The sequence below is a fragment of the Miscanthus floridulus genome, chromosome 10 (genome assembly GCF_019320115.1).
Source record: "Miscanthus floridulus cultivar M001 chromosome 10, ASM1932011v1, whole genome shotgun sequence".
NCBI classification, from domain to species: domain Eukaryota; kingdom Viridiplantae; phylum Streptophyta; class Magnoliopsida; order Poales; family Poaceae; genus Miscanthus; species Miscanthus floridulus.
The window spans coordinates 33,405,506-33,421,467 of NC_089589.1; the positions used below are offsets into that span (position 1 = coordinate 33,405,506).

Below are 15,962 nucleotides of genomic sequence, written 5' to 3' on the forward strand. Positions count from 1 at the left end.
TCTACTAAGCATAAATATATAATAGCGCAATTAATGTGACATTTTGAGATGGAGCATTATATGTGCATATATGTAGATGAAACTCAATAGGAACCAATAAACAACCTTAAAAGAATATATATATATATATATATATATATATATATATATATATATATATATATATATATATATATATATATATATATATATATATATATATATATATATATATATATATATAACTGGACGGTCACATGAGACCTTAGATTCATTCATGGATGCTGCGCGTACGCCCAAGTCCGTCGCCGTCGCCACACCGTACCGCGCGTGGCAGCCAAGTTACTGCATGGTCAATAAGTACTAGTCTGCTTAGCTTAGGTAGAGAAAAATGACGTACCGAAGAAAAGTACGCCGGTAGCCACGCGTGGCCGTGTGCATCGCATGGCGGCATGGCATTGTTCAGACACACGGCCATGCGTGCACCACAACTACAAGCACTGTTCGCCGGTAGCCATGCGTCCCTGAGTGATAGATGTTATTCCTGAAGCTACATGTATGCAGGTCGATCGGATAGGAAGTGGTTATGACGATCAAAATTGTCCAGCACGGATGATGATTTGGGAAAACTGGCCTGGTAATTAAGGCCGGTTTAGATAACTTTATCAAATTTCAAAAGAATTTCGTTATTACATTTCTCTTGTCGAGATGATTTAGATATATAAATAAAACACTTAATTTAGAGTCTGAATGAGAGAGCCACAGCTTCGGAAGTATCGATCCAAGCCTCCAAAACCGACCATAACCCGAGTTAGGAGTTGTATGTTGGCATGGAATTTATTTGAGTCACTACGGGAAACAGTTACTTTGCCGAGTGCCCCAGGCACTCGGCGAAGCCCCAAATACACTCGGCAAAGACTATGTCGAGTGTAACACTCGGCGAATTTTCCACCGACAAACAGATGTTTGCCGAGTGTCAAATATCGGGCACTCGACAAAAGGTTTGTCGAGTGTCAAAAAAAAACATTCGGCGAAGTTAAACCCTCAGCGAAAAGGGGGTTAACGGCGTCCACGGTAACGGAGAGTTTGCCGAGTGTCAGACGGAAGACACTCGACAAACATCTTCAACTTTCCCGAGTGCTAAGCCTCCGACACTCGGCAAAGAGGGGTCACCCCGCACCATTTTACTACGTTTTGCCGAGTGTTAAAGCCAATACACTCGGCAAACATCTATGTTTTTGCCGAGTGTTTTGGCTTTAACACTCGGTAAACATTGCACACTCGGCAAAAAATTGCCAGAAAAACAGAAACTGGCCTCTTTGCCGAGTGTTAAAGCCAAAACACTCGGCAAAGGATCTCTTTGCCGAGTGTTACACTCGGCAACCTGTCCAAAACCCCTTGTTTTTACTGTTTTGTTACGTATAAAGGACCCCTCTCCAACAAAAATCACAGGCATGTATATTACATCACAGGCATATATTAAGCATCACAGGCACACAAATAAGTTCTAATTTATTCGAGAAAGTAATCCACAAGTTCTAGTTTAAACAAGTAATGCACAAATAATCCACAAGTCACTGAGGAGGAGGCCCTTGGAACCACTGCGACTGATCCGGGTCTTGTGGTTGACTATTCGAAGCCGCCGATTGATTCTGCACATAGGAAAAGACGTGTGTGAGACAATATTGATATCATTTGAGCTAACTAAGGAACTTGTCTAAGTTAAAGTATTCAATCTAATGTGTCAAGTGACTCACAAGAGGAGTTGTGGGTGGCTAACGTGAAGGGAATAGCATCGGTGACGGTGGCAAAGATTGACCCATGCTCGAAGCAAAATTCTGCATGTATTGGAACATCTGGTCCAACCACATCCGATTTTCTTCCTCCATCCTCTGCCGCTCGGCCTCTAACCGCTCCACCCTCGCCTCCATCTCCTCCCGTTGCTTGTTTTCTGCTTCCACCTGGGCCTAAAATATTTCATCGCAATGTTACAATGCAAAGCAATGCAAAGCTAAAGTACGTAAGAACCAACGAATGATGAATGGAAGAGAAAGAACCTGGAGAGCCTCTATCTAGAACTGTGCAGTGGTCGGCTGTGGGCGTATCGTTGGGCTCGAGCCCGTGCTCCTTGCTCGCATCTGGGAGAGAGTGGGAGTAGAGGCCGTGTCGATTACGCTGTTGCCAATCCAATACCGACCATGCTTCTTGCCTCCTCCGAGAGTGTGTAGTGGGTTTAGTTTCCATGCTCTACTCCGATCTGAGATAGAATTTCGGCAGCACCTCCCCACTGTTCTCCAAATACACGTCCCGTAAGGGAGATTGTGTATTCGGAGAACAATAGGGAGGTGCTGTCGAAACTCTATCTCGGATCGGAGTAGACCATGGAAACTAAACCCGCTAAACATCGGGCTATCCAAAAAACGTGGACAATTCGAAACAGATACGGTTATAGATATGCAAAAATTGGCATATTTCCAACCGTATCTCTTTCGAACGGGAGACGCCTAACTAGGTTACGTGATATACAAACATCAAACGAAAAGAGAGGTGTATGATGCCTCACCTTGCTATCCGGCAAAGTGATGAGTCAAGGACGGTCCTTGTGAGTCTCTCCTGCAAGAAAATGAACATAGTAGTGTCAAGTAAAAATTTTGGTAGCACCTCCCCTGCACGGGGAGGTTTCCAAAACCTGCTTCAAATATAATGGCACGATGGCCGACAACCACATCCACACCAACAGAACGACACGATGGCCGATAACCACATATAGCTCACAAGAAAGCAAATAATTCATGGTTTATCCTTTTCTAATTTCTAAAAAAAGTCATATCACCTCTATAGACATCCTACTACCTCTCAATCTTCTCTAAAAAAAGTCCATTTCTATCATTTTGTAATTTCTTTTCTAATTTCTAATTCATCGTACCTTTTTATAATTTATAATTTCTAATTGCTTTTCAAATTTCTAATTTCTAAGTTATTTTCTAAATCATCTTTCTAATTTCTAATTTCGTTTCTAATTAACTAGAACAACAAAAATTTAAGAATTGCTTTTTAAATTTCTAATTTCTAATTTCTAATTACTAATTTCTAATTGCTAATTTCTAATTTCTAATTTCTAATTGCTAATTGCTAATTTCTAATTTCTAATTTCTAATTGCTTTTCAAATTTTGTTTCTAATTAATTAGAACAATAAAAATTTTAGAATTACCTAGGATGGCGCGGGCGTGGCACACCGGGGGATGCCTGGGCCGTGGGCGTGGCGCGCCGGGGCCGGGAAGGCGCCGCCGGTGTGTGTGGGGGGGGGGGGCGCCGCCGGGTGGAGCCACCGCGGGCATGGCGCGCCGGGGCCGGGAGGGCGATGCCGGGGGGCGGGGGTGCGCCGCTGGGTGGAGCTACCGCGGGCCGAGCGGGGCCGCGCCGCCAGGGCCAGGAGGGCGCCGCTGTGGGGCGCCGCCGAGGGATGGAGCGCGTCGGTCGCGGCGTGTGTCTGTGGCGTGTGTGCGTTGTGTGTGTGTGTGTGGCGTGCGGGATCGCGTCGGGTTAACTGTTAGAGGGTATGCCGAGTGCCCGCGATCGGCACTCGGCATACCCCCCTTTTTTCGAAAGGTCTACTCGCCTGGCACTGGGCCAGCACCCAGACTTTGCCAAGTGTTTTGTAGAAGACACTCGACAAAGAGCTACTTTACCGAGTGTTATATAGAAACACTTGGCAAATTACGCTAATATTTCATGTATACCTTTAATAGCTGGTTTTAGTAACTTTTTTCCTATATATTTTAAAAAAAACTTGTCAAATTCACTCAAAAATGCATATTTGTTTTTTCTGCTAATATTATTTCATTATTTCATACAGTTATAGCTCAAAATTAATTTATATCAACTAAAATTCTATAATTGCAATTAATAAATAAAAAATATCAAATGGATCCGAAAAATTGTCAAAATTTGACATGAACCAATCTATGTTGTGTATTGCCTATATAAAAATTTTGAACTCAAACCCCAATTCACATGTCACTTGGACTCTAAATCTTACCAGATCCTTCTAAGTTCTACGAATCTTCTCCGGAGATGCTTCCGTTTGTAAGCATCATATGTCACAAATTGTGCGAAACATTCTCAAATTTTTACCACAGCCTCCACATATGATATCATGACATCTTGGCAAATCTCGTGATTTTCAGACTTCGTTTGGTTTTTCTAGAATTTAAAAATCATTCGGACACACGTTCGTGGTCGTGTTTCCTGAACAAAATGTTTGAAATTTCTTTTCATTTCCTGCATGAGACATAAATCCGGACTCATTGACATGAATATGATTTTTCCACTCATTTTATTCTATTATTTCAATCACTTGCAGTTCAAATTTCACTTAAATCCATAAATTACTGAAAATGAAATTAATTCACTAAATATAGCAAAGAGACCAAGAAATAGACCAACTTTTAACATGCAGTACCAAATGTCGTATGTGGGGAGTAGAAAAATAGTGGAGGGCCGAGGAGGAAAAAATAGTTTTGGATTTGCCGAGTGTCTCCATAAACACTCGGCAAACCCATATACTTCGCCGAGTGTCGGCAGGCAAACACGTACTTCGTCGAGTGCCTCTAACGGACACTCGGTGAAGTACTAACGGCCGGCACGCCATCCGTTAGGACGGCGCACACACGGGTCACGTGTTGGTTATTGCCGAGTGTCCCATAGAGGCCGAGTGTTGACACTCGGTAAATATTAAATATGCCGAGTGTCTGATGGTTGCCGAGTGTTGGCACTCGGCAAATCGTAAATATGCCGAGTGTAATAGTATGCCGAGTGTCTCGGAGGAAACACTCGGCAAAGCGGCCGTTTGCCGAGGGCCTGATATAATGCACTCGGCAAACATAAAGCACTCGGCATTTTCTCTGTTTCCGTAGTGAGTTTCGACTCCTATAAGGAGTTTCGACTCCTATAAGGACAAGCCACGTTAGATTGAGAAGAATCACTATAACAAAATGAAATTTTGGAGATAGCCTCATTTATTTACAAAAGGAGGTCCAAAATTATCCAAGAGTCATAAAATCAATATTATCCTAAACGCTAAACAGTCGGTCACCTGCCGTTAAGCTTATTATTCGGGCAAACGGGTGTTTAAACGGTCAAAACAACCGATTAAACAGAAACGGTGTGCCACCGTGTAAAGTTTAAACGGTGTGTAAACGGGCTAAACGACCGTTTAGATGAACAGTGCCTAAAATACCTAGTGAACTTCAAAGGCATCGGTTGTTCTATTTTGGGAGATAGTTCACCTCTGTAATTTTATATTTACAGAGACCATCTTGTTGAGGAAGGGGAACAACCCACTTCTGCAAATAAAAAATCCCCGTTTCAGAAAAAAAAATAATAATATAGTAGTGAATATTAATTTTTAACATATTTTCTTCTTTGGCCTATTTTCAATCCCTACTTATAGTTCACACACTGACCCGATGGCATTCTAGACTTATCGGGAAACCTAGGGCGGCAACCCGCCGATGTTGACACCATAACAAGGTCACTCCCAGGTGAGAGTTCTGATAGTTTCTTTGCAAGTTTGCTAAAAAAACTAGCCATTCATCGTCACTTAAAGGCAATAAGGGTATCCTTTTCTAATTTGCTCATAAACCTTATAACAGCTCTTCACCAAGTAAGTATAATAATTACCATTCTTTAGCAAAACCCCTAGGAAACCGGCCTGACCAGTTCATGCAGATTCATGCCAAAACGATCCTTTTGCAATCCATGTGTTCTAACACTTAGGTTTTGAGGCTAGATTTGTGTCAACACACTCTTTGGCAACTTTACTGTGTAACGATTGTTTCGGCTACACCTTGCAGCCAATTTTTCTCCCTAGCCAATTGCTTAATTCTTTTATCATCTTGTATATGTCATTACCATTGCATCAGACCAAAGTATCGGTTACATCTGTTCTTGGTCACTTGTGTTATTGCCTAATGTCGTGCTGCGTATTACTACTACTATTGTGAAGATCAGCAAGGATCAATCAAGAGTTCGATTTGACCATAGAAGAGTACCGAGGTGCTGCACTGTAATATTACTATAACAAGCCTATGGTACAACCTGCAAATGTGTTATATGCTTCTAATAATTACGTGACAAGTAACATGAATTCTCACGTTGGTGTTGCTAGCATAATGATTGTAGACATATTAAATTGGCTAAATTGGTATTCATAGTGCAAACTATAATTCTTGATTATATAATATGCAAAAGCCAATGCCAACTATGTATACTTCAAGTATAAGTGCTACTAGCAACATATATCATGCACAAGTATGTATACGGTGTTGCTAAGTTCTCCTAAAACTCCAACAAGGAGTCAGCAGGCTAATATGTACGTATGCATGTACTTCACAAATCGGCAATCTGACCCATGGGACAAAGCTTTAAGACCATTTAAAGAAGATTTGCATAAAGATTTAGAAGAAATTCTAATTAATATTGGGAAACATGTAAATTATGTGTGGAATAAAAGTCACATCAAGAAGCTACTACGCAAGTAAGGAGTTGTCCACGACACTACGCATACACACATCAACAATTCAACAGTCAACAATGTGATGAACTGAAACACTTGCACAATAGATCTCTTATATGTGTTGTTGATGTTGAGGCCATGGAGTAAGAACGTTAGATAAATTTTTTTGGAAAGCATAAATATATAATAGCACAATTAATGTGACATTTTGAGATGGAGCATTATATGTGCATATATGTAGATGAAACTCAATAGGAACCAATAAACAACCTTAAAAGAAAGTATATATATATATATATATATATATATATATATATATATATATATATATATATATATATATATATATATATATATAGCTTTCATGGTGACAGGTACGTGTGACTAGGAAGCGTGTCAAGCGTAATATCACTGGACGGTCACATGAGACCTTAGATTCATTCATGGATGCTGCGCGTACACCCAAGTCCGTCGCCACACCGTACCGCGCGTGGCAGCCAAGTTACTGCATGGTCAATAAGTACTAGTCTGCTTAGCTTAGGTAGAGAAAAATGACGTACCGAAGAAAAGTACGCCGGTAGCCACGCGTGGCCGTGTGCATCGCATGGCGGCATGGCATTGTTCAGACACACGGCCATGCGTGCACCACAACTACAAGCACTGTTCGCCGGTAGCCATGCGTCCCTAAGTGATAGATGTTATTCCTGAAGCTACATGTATGCAGGTCGATCGGATAGGAAGTGGTTGTGACGATCAAAATTGTCCAGCACGGATGATGATTTGGGAAAACTGGCCTGGTAATTAAGGCCGGTTTGGATAACTTTATCAAATTTCAAAAGAATTTCGTTATTACATTTCTCTTGTCGAGATGATTTAGATATGTAAATAAAACACTTAATTTAGAGTCTGAATGAGAGAGCCACAGCTTCGGAAGTATCGATCCAAGCCTCCAAAACCGACCATAACCCGAGTTACGAGTTGTATGTTGGCATGGAATTTATTTGAGTTTCGACTCCTATAAGGAGTTTCGACTCCTATAAGGACATGCCACGTTAGATTGAGAAGAATCACTATAACAAAATGGATTTTTGTAGATAGCCTCATTTATTTACAAAGGAGGTCCAAAATTACCCAAGGCAGCGGTTGTTCTATTTTGGGAGATAGTTCTCCTCTGTAATTTTATATTTACAGAGACCACCTTGTTGAGGAAGGGGAACAGCCCACTTCTGCAAATCAAAAATCCCCATTTCAGAAAAAATAATAATAATATAGTAGTGAATATTACTTTTTAACATATTTTCTTCTTTGGCCTATTTTCAACCCCTACTTATAGTTCACACTCTGACCCGATGGCCAGAGATGGCATTCTAGACTTATCGGGAAACCTAGGGCGGCAACCCGACGATGTTGACACCATAACGAGGTCACTCCCAGGTGAGAGTTCTGATAGTTTCTTTGCAAGTTTGCTAAAAAAACTAGCCATTCATCGTCACTTAAACGCAATAGGGGTATCCTTTTCTAATTTGCTCGTAAACCTTATAACTGCTCTTCACCAAGTATGATAATTACCATTCTTTAGCAAAACCCCTAGGAAACCGGCCTGACCAGTTCATGCAGATTCATGCCAAAACGATCCTTTTGCAATCCATGTGTTCTAACACTTAGATTTTGAGACTAGATTTGCGTCAACACACTCTTTGACAACTTTACTGTATAACGATTGTTTCAGCTACACCTTGCAGCCAATTTTTCTTCCCTAGCCAATTGCTTAATTCTTTTATCATCTTGTATATGTCATTACCATTGCATCAGACCAAATTATCGGTCACATCTGTTCTTGGTCACTTGTGTTATTGCTTAATGTCGTGCTGCGTATTACTACTACTATTGTGAAGATCAGCATGGATCAATCAAGAGTTCGATTTGACCATAGAAGAGTACCGAGGTGCTGCACTGTAATATTACTATAACAAGCCTATGGTACAACCTGCAAATGTGTTATATGCTTCTAATAATTACGTGACAGGTAACATGAATTCTCATGTTGGTGTTGCTAGCATAATGATAGTAGGCATATTAAGTTGGCTAAATTGGTATTCATAGTGCAAACTATAATTCTTGATTATATAATATGCAAAAGCCAGTGCCAACTATGTATACTTCAAGTATAAGTGCTACTAGCAACATATATCATGCACAAGTATGTATACGGTGTTGCTAAGTTCTAAAACTCCAACGAGGAGTCAGCAGGCTAATATGTATGTATGCATGTACTTCACAGATCGGCAATCTGACCCATGGGACAAAGCTTTTAGACGATTTAAAGAAGATTTGCATAAAGATTTAGAAGAAATTCTAATTAATATTGGGAAACATGTAAATTATGTGTGGAATAAAAGTCACACCAAGAAGCTACTACACAAGTAAGGAGTTGTCCACGACACTACGCATACACACATCAACAGTTCAACAGTCAACAACACTTCGCGAAAAACGGTTTGTAGTAATGGGATAAATTTTTTATAGGGACGGCTGGTGATGGAGCCGCCCCTACAGTGGCGTGCTCGGGAGCCCAGAGACCAGCCGCCCCTACAAATGGAACAGCAGGGGCGGCTGGTGATACGAGCCGCCCCTACAAATGGGTCTGATTTGTAGGGGCGGCTCACTGACCAGCCGCCGCCGGTGTTGGTATTTGTAGGGGCGGCTAGTGATTGAATCGCCCCTACAAATGCCCCGCGTATAAATACCTACTATTTATAGGGGCGGCTCAATCACCAGCCGCCCCTACAAATGACCCACATATAAAAAAACTGCAGCACCTTCTTCCTCCTCGGGTCACTCACTCAACCCGTGAAAGAAAGGTGGGGAGGCCTTGGGCACCTCCCAAAAATTGCTCTACTAAGGGAAAAGGTTTTGGTCTCAAATTCTTTGGTGGAGAGGTTGTAGAAGGTAAGAAAATACTATTCCACACTTTTTTTTGAAGTTTTAATGGTTGATTAGTGAGTAATTAGAGTTTTGTTTTTCTCTCTCTTCTATGGTGCTTGAGCTACTTATGAAGCAAATTAGACCCAAGTTTTGAATGTACTAGGGTAAATTAGGGAGGGGAACAAGATCATACCCTTATTTGGTCCATGTTTCTTGATTTTAGTGAACAATTAGTTAGTTTTACGGATGTTTCATGTGCATGTTGATCTAGATCTAGGGTTTGGTTTTTTTTATTAATTTTGTTTTTGTAAATTTGTGTTTGATGAAATTAGACTAGGGTTTGCATGAAAGATATTGGGTAAAATATAATTGTTGCTAATTGTTGTCTTTGAAATTGTTTGTTGTAATCAACAAATATGTATTTTAATTATTTATGGATAAATGGGCCATTAATTAATTTTTCTCTACCATGATGTGTTTGTATGCTTCATGTAATTATATTTGATTTATATTCATATATATCTAAAGTATATACAATTATTCTCAAGTAATTATTAATTTGATTCATTTTTATATATATCTGAATAAGTAGTCCTTTAATGCTTGTTTTGTTGTTGTTGTAAAAGATGGAGTATAGGAACTCTTGGATGTATGGTTCGTTAAGGTTCAAAGCAGGTTTCCGTGAAGAGGTGGATAAATTTATTAAAGCCGCAAAGAAGCATGCAACGACATTGACAAAGAATAAGGATACAATTATTTGTCCCTATAAAGATTGCAAGAACCGTATGGCATGGACAGATGTGAGTATCATCAGATCACATTTGATTATGCGATGATTTGTTGAGGACTACATAGTGTGGATTCATCATGGTGAAACGGTTATTGTTAACGACAATGATGAGGAGGAATATGACGATGAAACCCTAGAATCCCTGTCCCAATATTCAGCAGAGCTTGATGCACGAATGGATTCCGAGTTTGACAATGAACAAGGTAGTGATGTTGGTGGTTGGGATGGTAACGACAAAGGTGGTGTCAATAATGATGGTGGAGCACGTGTCGGGGATGATGATGATTTGGAGGACATGATTCAAGCCCTTGGACCAAAGATTTTACTAAATAGCCCGAAAGGTTTAGAAAATTTGGAAAGGGTGACAAAAGCGTCGAAGAAGACTGTGTATGGTGTTGAAAAGGGTTGTCCGACACATTGGACATTGCTACGTTTTGTGCTTGAGATACTCATCCTGAAGGCTAAGTACGGTTGGTCACACTGTAATTTCAATGATCTATTGCATCTCCTGTCATGGGTGCTGCCACAACCAAACTCAGTTTCCGCCAACACATACCAAGTGAAGAAGGTCATAAGTCCATTGACAATGTGGGTTGAAAAAAATCCATGCATGCCCCAACCACTATATACTTTTTCATGGCGAAACGTTCAAGTCACTGGATAAATGTCCCCGGTGTGGGGCCAGCTGGTACAAGAACAATGACCTTTACGGTGGGGACGAAGCCTCCATGGGGAAAAAGAGAAATAAGAAGGGTACAAAACAGGTGGTACAAGAATCTCAGCCCCTAGAGGACACTCTATTAGGCAATGATGCAAAGCAGAGAAGAATTTCTGCCTTGGTAATGTGGTACCTGCCAGTGACCGACCGCTTGAAACGTATCTTCCTAAACCCTAAAAAAGCCGCACTCATGACATGGCGGGATGATGAGCGCAAGGTGGATGATGATAAGATTGCACACCCGGCTGATTGTAGTCAGTGGCAAAGGTTCGATGAGAAGCACAAAGAATTCAACGATGACCCAAGGAATGTACGATTTAGCTTGAGCACCGATGGAATGAATCCCTTCAATGAGAGGATGAGCGACCACAGCACTTGGCAAGTGATCTTGACCATGTACAACATCCCAACGTGATTGTGTCGGAAGAGAAAGTACCTTCTCCTCACTATTCTTATTTCTGACCACACGTTTTCAGCATGTGCTGCGTATCCAAGGTTTGACAAAAAATGTGAGTAAAATAATAATAAGTAGGCAAACCCCCCCCCCCCCCCCAAACAAGAAATAATTAGGGTTTAATTTCAACAACAAATCTTAGTCTACCACAGTCAACCAAAACTTAAGCAATAACATGCTAAATTGTGAGGCAAGACTACCTCAGCAGCTTACTGTAATGTAGAATCAAAACCTTGGAAGAAGGTCCTTTTTTTAGCAGGAGTGAAATGAAAGTGCAACTTCCAAAATACAGATACAGATTATCTACACAGAAGTGCAACTTCCAAAATACAGATACTGATTCTCTACACAAAACATTTAACATAAAACATGTAAAATGGATGTTACAAAGAAGCGCACCTCCTTTTGTGACCGGTAATGTAAACTTGGCAAAGGCTGTAAGCAATAACTGCAAGAGCTATCAGACAAACGCTCCCTGATCTTTGCATCCAAGTCTGCAAATGCAGCATCAAAATCCACAGCCTCCAAGTCTGCAAATGCATCGAAGAAATGTCCTCTGCTGGGAGGCTACATTTTGGCCGGCCGGTCAAACAAAATTAGACCATCGATTGATTTCAACGGCGCTGTAAGCAGCTGCAGTTCCCCTGTAGGTTCCTCTCTTAGAAGCGAAGTTGCCATCCTCAGGCCACGGTGCACAGACCCAGCCGCAAGGTAATTGATGGATGCCCCAAGTGTCCAAGAACCTAACAATCCTACTCAGATCATACAGTTCAGCTGTGCTCCCTACAAGCCCCTGGCACTCAGCAAAAAGCAAGCCTCTTGCTTGGATTCTCTAAGTATTTAGCAATGACTCTATTCCTTAACATGACATACTTCTCCGGAGTGTGCCCTGGAGACTTGCCTGTAAAGAAGTGTGGCACTACCTGCCTTTCCAGCCTATGAACTATCCCCGGGGAGAACCAATCTACAAATTACAAACCAAAATACATAGGTTACTTAAATTAGCGCACTTTTCCAGCACAGCTCAGCGATCCGTGTTTACGCAGAGAGCAAACCTGAGTGCTTGCACTACGGGATACCGTAGATTTGCCGAGTGCCAGCGGCACTCGGCAAAGGCCCAAAAACACTCGACATACAACACACGGCATTGATTTGTCGGCAAACAGTAGTTTGCCGAGTGTTTTTTATCGAGCACTCGGCAAACAGTTTACCGAGTGTCAATAAACACTTGGCAAAAATAAACTCTCAGGCAAAAAATTTTGATGGGATGGAACGGTGACGTCGATTTTGCCGAGTGTCAGGACGAAAACACTCGGCAAAGTTTGTAAACTTTGCCGAGTGCCACGGCCATAACACTCGTCAAAGTTTAGACACTTTGTCGAGTGCCACGCCTAAAACACTCGGCAAACAAGCGAGCAACACTACTGGAGACGGCCTCTTTGCCGAGGGCCTGAGGCCCTCGTCAAAGGCCCATTAACCCTCGGCAAAGGCTTTGCCGAGGGCGGCCCTCGGCAAAGAGCTCTCGGGGAATTTTGAGTCGGCGAAGAGGGTCTTTGCCGAGGGCTCTTTATCGGGCACTCGGCAAAGCCTTTGCCGAGGGCTGGACCGGCACTCGGCAAAGAAAAGCAGCCGTCACGGCGCCGGCGCCTGGGACGGAGTCTTTGCCGAGGGCCGTCTTCGGGGGCCCTCGGCAAAGAATTATTCTTTTTTTTGAAAAATCTTTGCTGAGGGCCTCCAACCATGGCCCTCGGCAAAGAAATGTTGCAGAATTTTTCCAAAAAATCTTTGCCGAGGGCAATGGGACGGCCCTTGGCAAAGAATTATTCTTTTTTTTTTGAAAAATCTTTGCCGAGGGCTTCCCCGCAAGCCCTCGGCAAAGAATTTTTTTTAAAAAAAAAAGTCTTTGCCGAGGGCCTCCAACCATGGCCCTCGGCAAAGAAATGTTCCAGAATTTTCCCAATGAATCTTTGCCGAGGGCAATGGGACGGCCCTCGGCAAAGGACCCTTCTTTGCCGAGGGCCTTGGTCATTGCCCTCGGCAAAGAGGCAGAAATTTAATTTTTTTTTTTGCATTCCATCGACACAAGCATTTCATATATATACATATATATATCAACCATGACATATATATATCACACAGAACCTATTTTCTCACAATATATCACAACCATAATTGTGAACCACAAATCACAATATATTACAACGACAAGTCACATGTTCATCATCATTCACATGTTTATTACGACAAGTTCATGAAATCCAAGCACAAGTCAGAACCATAAACCACAAATATTACAATAAAGTCCAACCACATCACCTAGCACTAGTCATCATCAAGGTAGCCTATGAGACGGTGGTGAAGGAAAGGCGGGATCACCCGGTGACGCACTGTCACACCCAATTTTAAGGATAAAATGGAGTGCAAAATCTTATGTGCGCCCAGAGATCAGTCATACACATAAGCTGACAAATTATGAATAGTATCATCACAAATGTTTATTACATCACGAATAAGACAGAGTTATCACGTAAATATAGCGGAAATAATAAAAAGATCTCTCGCGGAAGCTCCAATTCACAGGGACGTCGACTGGTTGACCACAAGTCTAGTAGTCCTCAGGGAAATCATCATTCTCAAGGTCATCTGTTACCCATCCGGGATTTTTATCCAAGTAATGAAAATAAACAAGCGTAAGTACATGTCGTACTCAACAAGTGTAACACAGGGTTCATGAGGCTCAAAAGGCTAGACACGGTTCAACAGCGTTCAGCTTTTAGTTGTCACAATTTTAGCTTATGAGTAGCATCAAGTTGTTTCAATTCCCATTGCCAAACACATGATCAAATGTAAACATGAATAATGAATAGCATAAACAAATGTTACTTAGTGTTCATCTATTCCATAAGGGTTCCAAGGTCGCTCGTGACCGTGAGCACGGCTGATATACTAGTTTTACACTCTGCAGAGGTTGTACACTTTCACTGTGAGTCATGATTCCCATAAGCCCGGGTTTATAACTCCCAAAACACTTCCAAGGTGAGCAGGCAGGGGTCACTATGAAGCCTTTCAAAGGTTCATCTAACAAGTTAGGGCAATTAGATTCACTTGGCAAACAGTTATAGGAACCCCCCTGTCAAATGGCACAATTCCTTCACGGCTATACACATAAGAGTAGAGGCTGTCCTATACCCGATTCGTCAAGCCATTCTTACGCCAATAAAGGTAACCACTAACAAGCTAGAAAAGGTCCTCATACTGAGCTAAAGCCAGAGCCATGTAGCCCTCACAGCTGTACTGTAAGTCCCGGATGATCACTTACAGATAAGTCCTTAGGGAGAGGAATCTGAAGCATTTAGAAAGTAGCTAAACACTCCAGCCCCCTGTTTCCATGTTGCTAAAAAGTCATATTTTAGCATTTATTGCATATACCATTAGTCAAGTTACAAGATCATGGTTCAATTGAGCTCTAGCAAAGCTACCCATATGCATAACCCATAGGTGACAAGGTAATAGTTCAATTCTAGGAAATCCCTATCAAGGCGACTCATGCAATATGAATTTAATGAATTAAAGTGAATAGGAAACAAGGATGATCCCATGCTATACTTGCCTTGAGCAATGTACACCTGCTGGTCCTGCTCGTCAAAGTCGTACCCTTATCCTCCGAGAACTGCTCACCGTCTATACTCGATAACCACAGCAACATACAAGCATCCAGGAGCAATCATGCAAAGCAAACAAGGCTACAGATTAGAACAGTACACCAACAGCAAAGAATCAAGATGAAAAGTTTGGAAAACGAATCTACGTCTCGCTATGAACACGCAGACGCGAAGATCGCAAAAATCGGATCTAAAACGGAAAAGTTATGGTTTAAACAAGATTTCCTATAGACAAATAATAGATTAGATCTAAGCTCGAATTATAAAAGTTGGAAACCTACTGTACAGTAGCATAAACGTGTAGATTACTTATTTACGAACCCAACGCAACTTGAACGGATCTAATCGGAGTTAAAACGGAGATTTTACGGCTAAAACAAGCTGAATGGCAAAATTGTGAATAACTGGAAACGTATTTCACTAAAACCGAACCAAAATACGCTTTTGAACGAAAGAAACATAAACTGTGAAACACGCAAAGGACCGCGGGTTAGATTAGGGAATAAGAGAGGGTCTCTTTTGAAATTTTGCCAGCCGAAGGGGTATCTTCTTTTATAAGCCGTCGGATTAGAAACCGACGGATGGGAATCGATCCAGCCGAAATAAAATAAGAAAAAAAAAACCCCAGCCGGCACAGTACGCCGGCGGCTTGACCACGGCAGCACCATGGCCGGCATGCCGGAGCTTGCGGTACACGGCTCGCAGCGTGCTACACGTCGAAAGAAAAAGACAGAGAGAGAGAGGAAGGAACGGAGAACTCACCGGACCCGAAACGGAGGACCGAGAGGCAGTTGGGGTGGTCCGGCGCGAGTTGACAGCGGAGGTCGGCGGCGGCAATGGATCGGAGCTCGGCTGCGGCTGTTCGGCGAAGAAAACGGGCGCTAGATGAGATTGGGGAGAGAGGAGGGGCACGGCC

At 42.0% G+C, this 15,962-nt stretch overlaps 1 protein-coding gene and 1 pseudogene across 1 annotated transcript in view; both read right to left on the reverse strand.

The window, feature by feature from the left end:
• The window catches only part of LOC136486473 (SWI/SNF complex subunit SWI3C homolog), a 112,701-nt gene that overhangs the window by 70,545 nt on the left and 26,194 nt on the right, over positions 1 to 15,962 (reverse strand). The window lies entirely within an intron of this gene.
• The window catches only part of LOC136488374 (SWI/SNF complex subunit SWI3C homolog), a 30,325-nt pseudogene continuing 26,104 nt past the window's right edge, over positions 11,742 to 15,962 (reverse strand).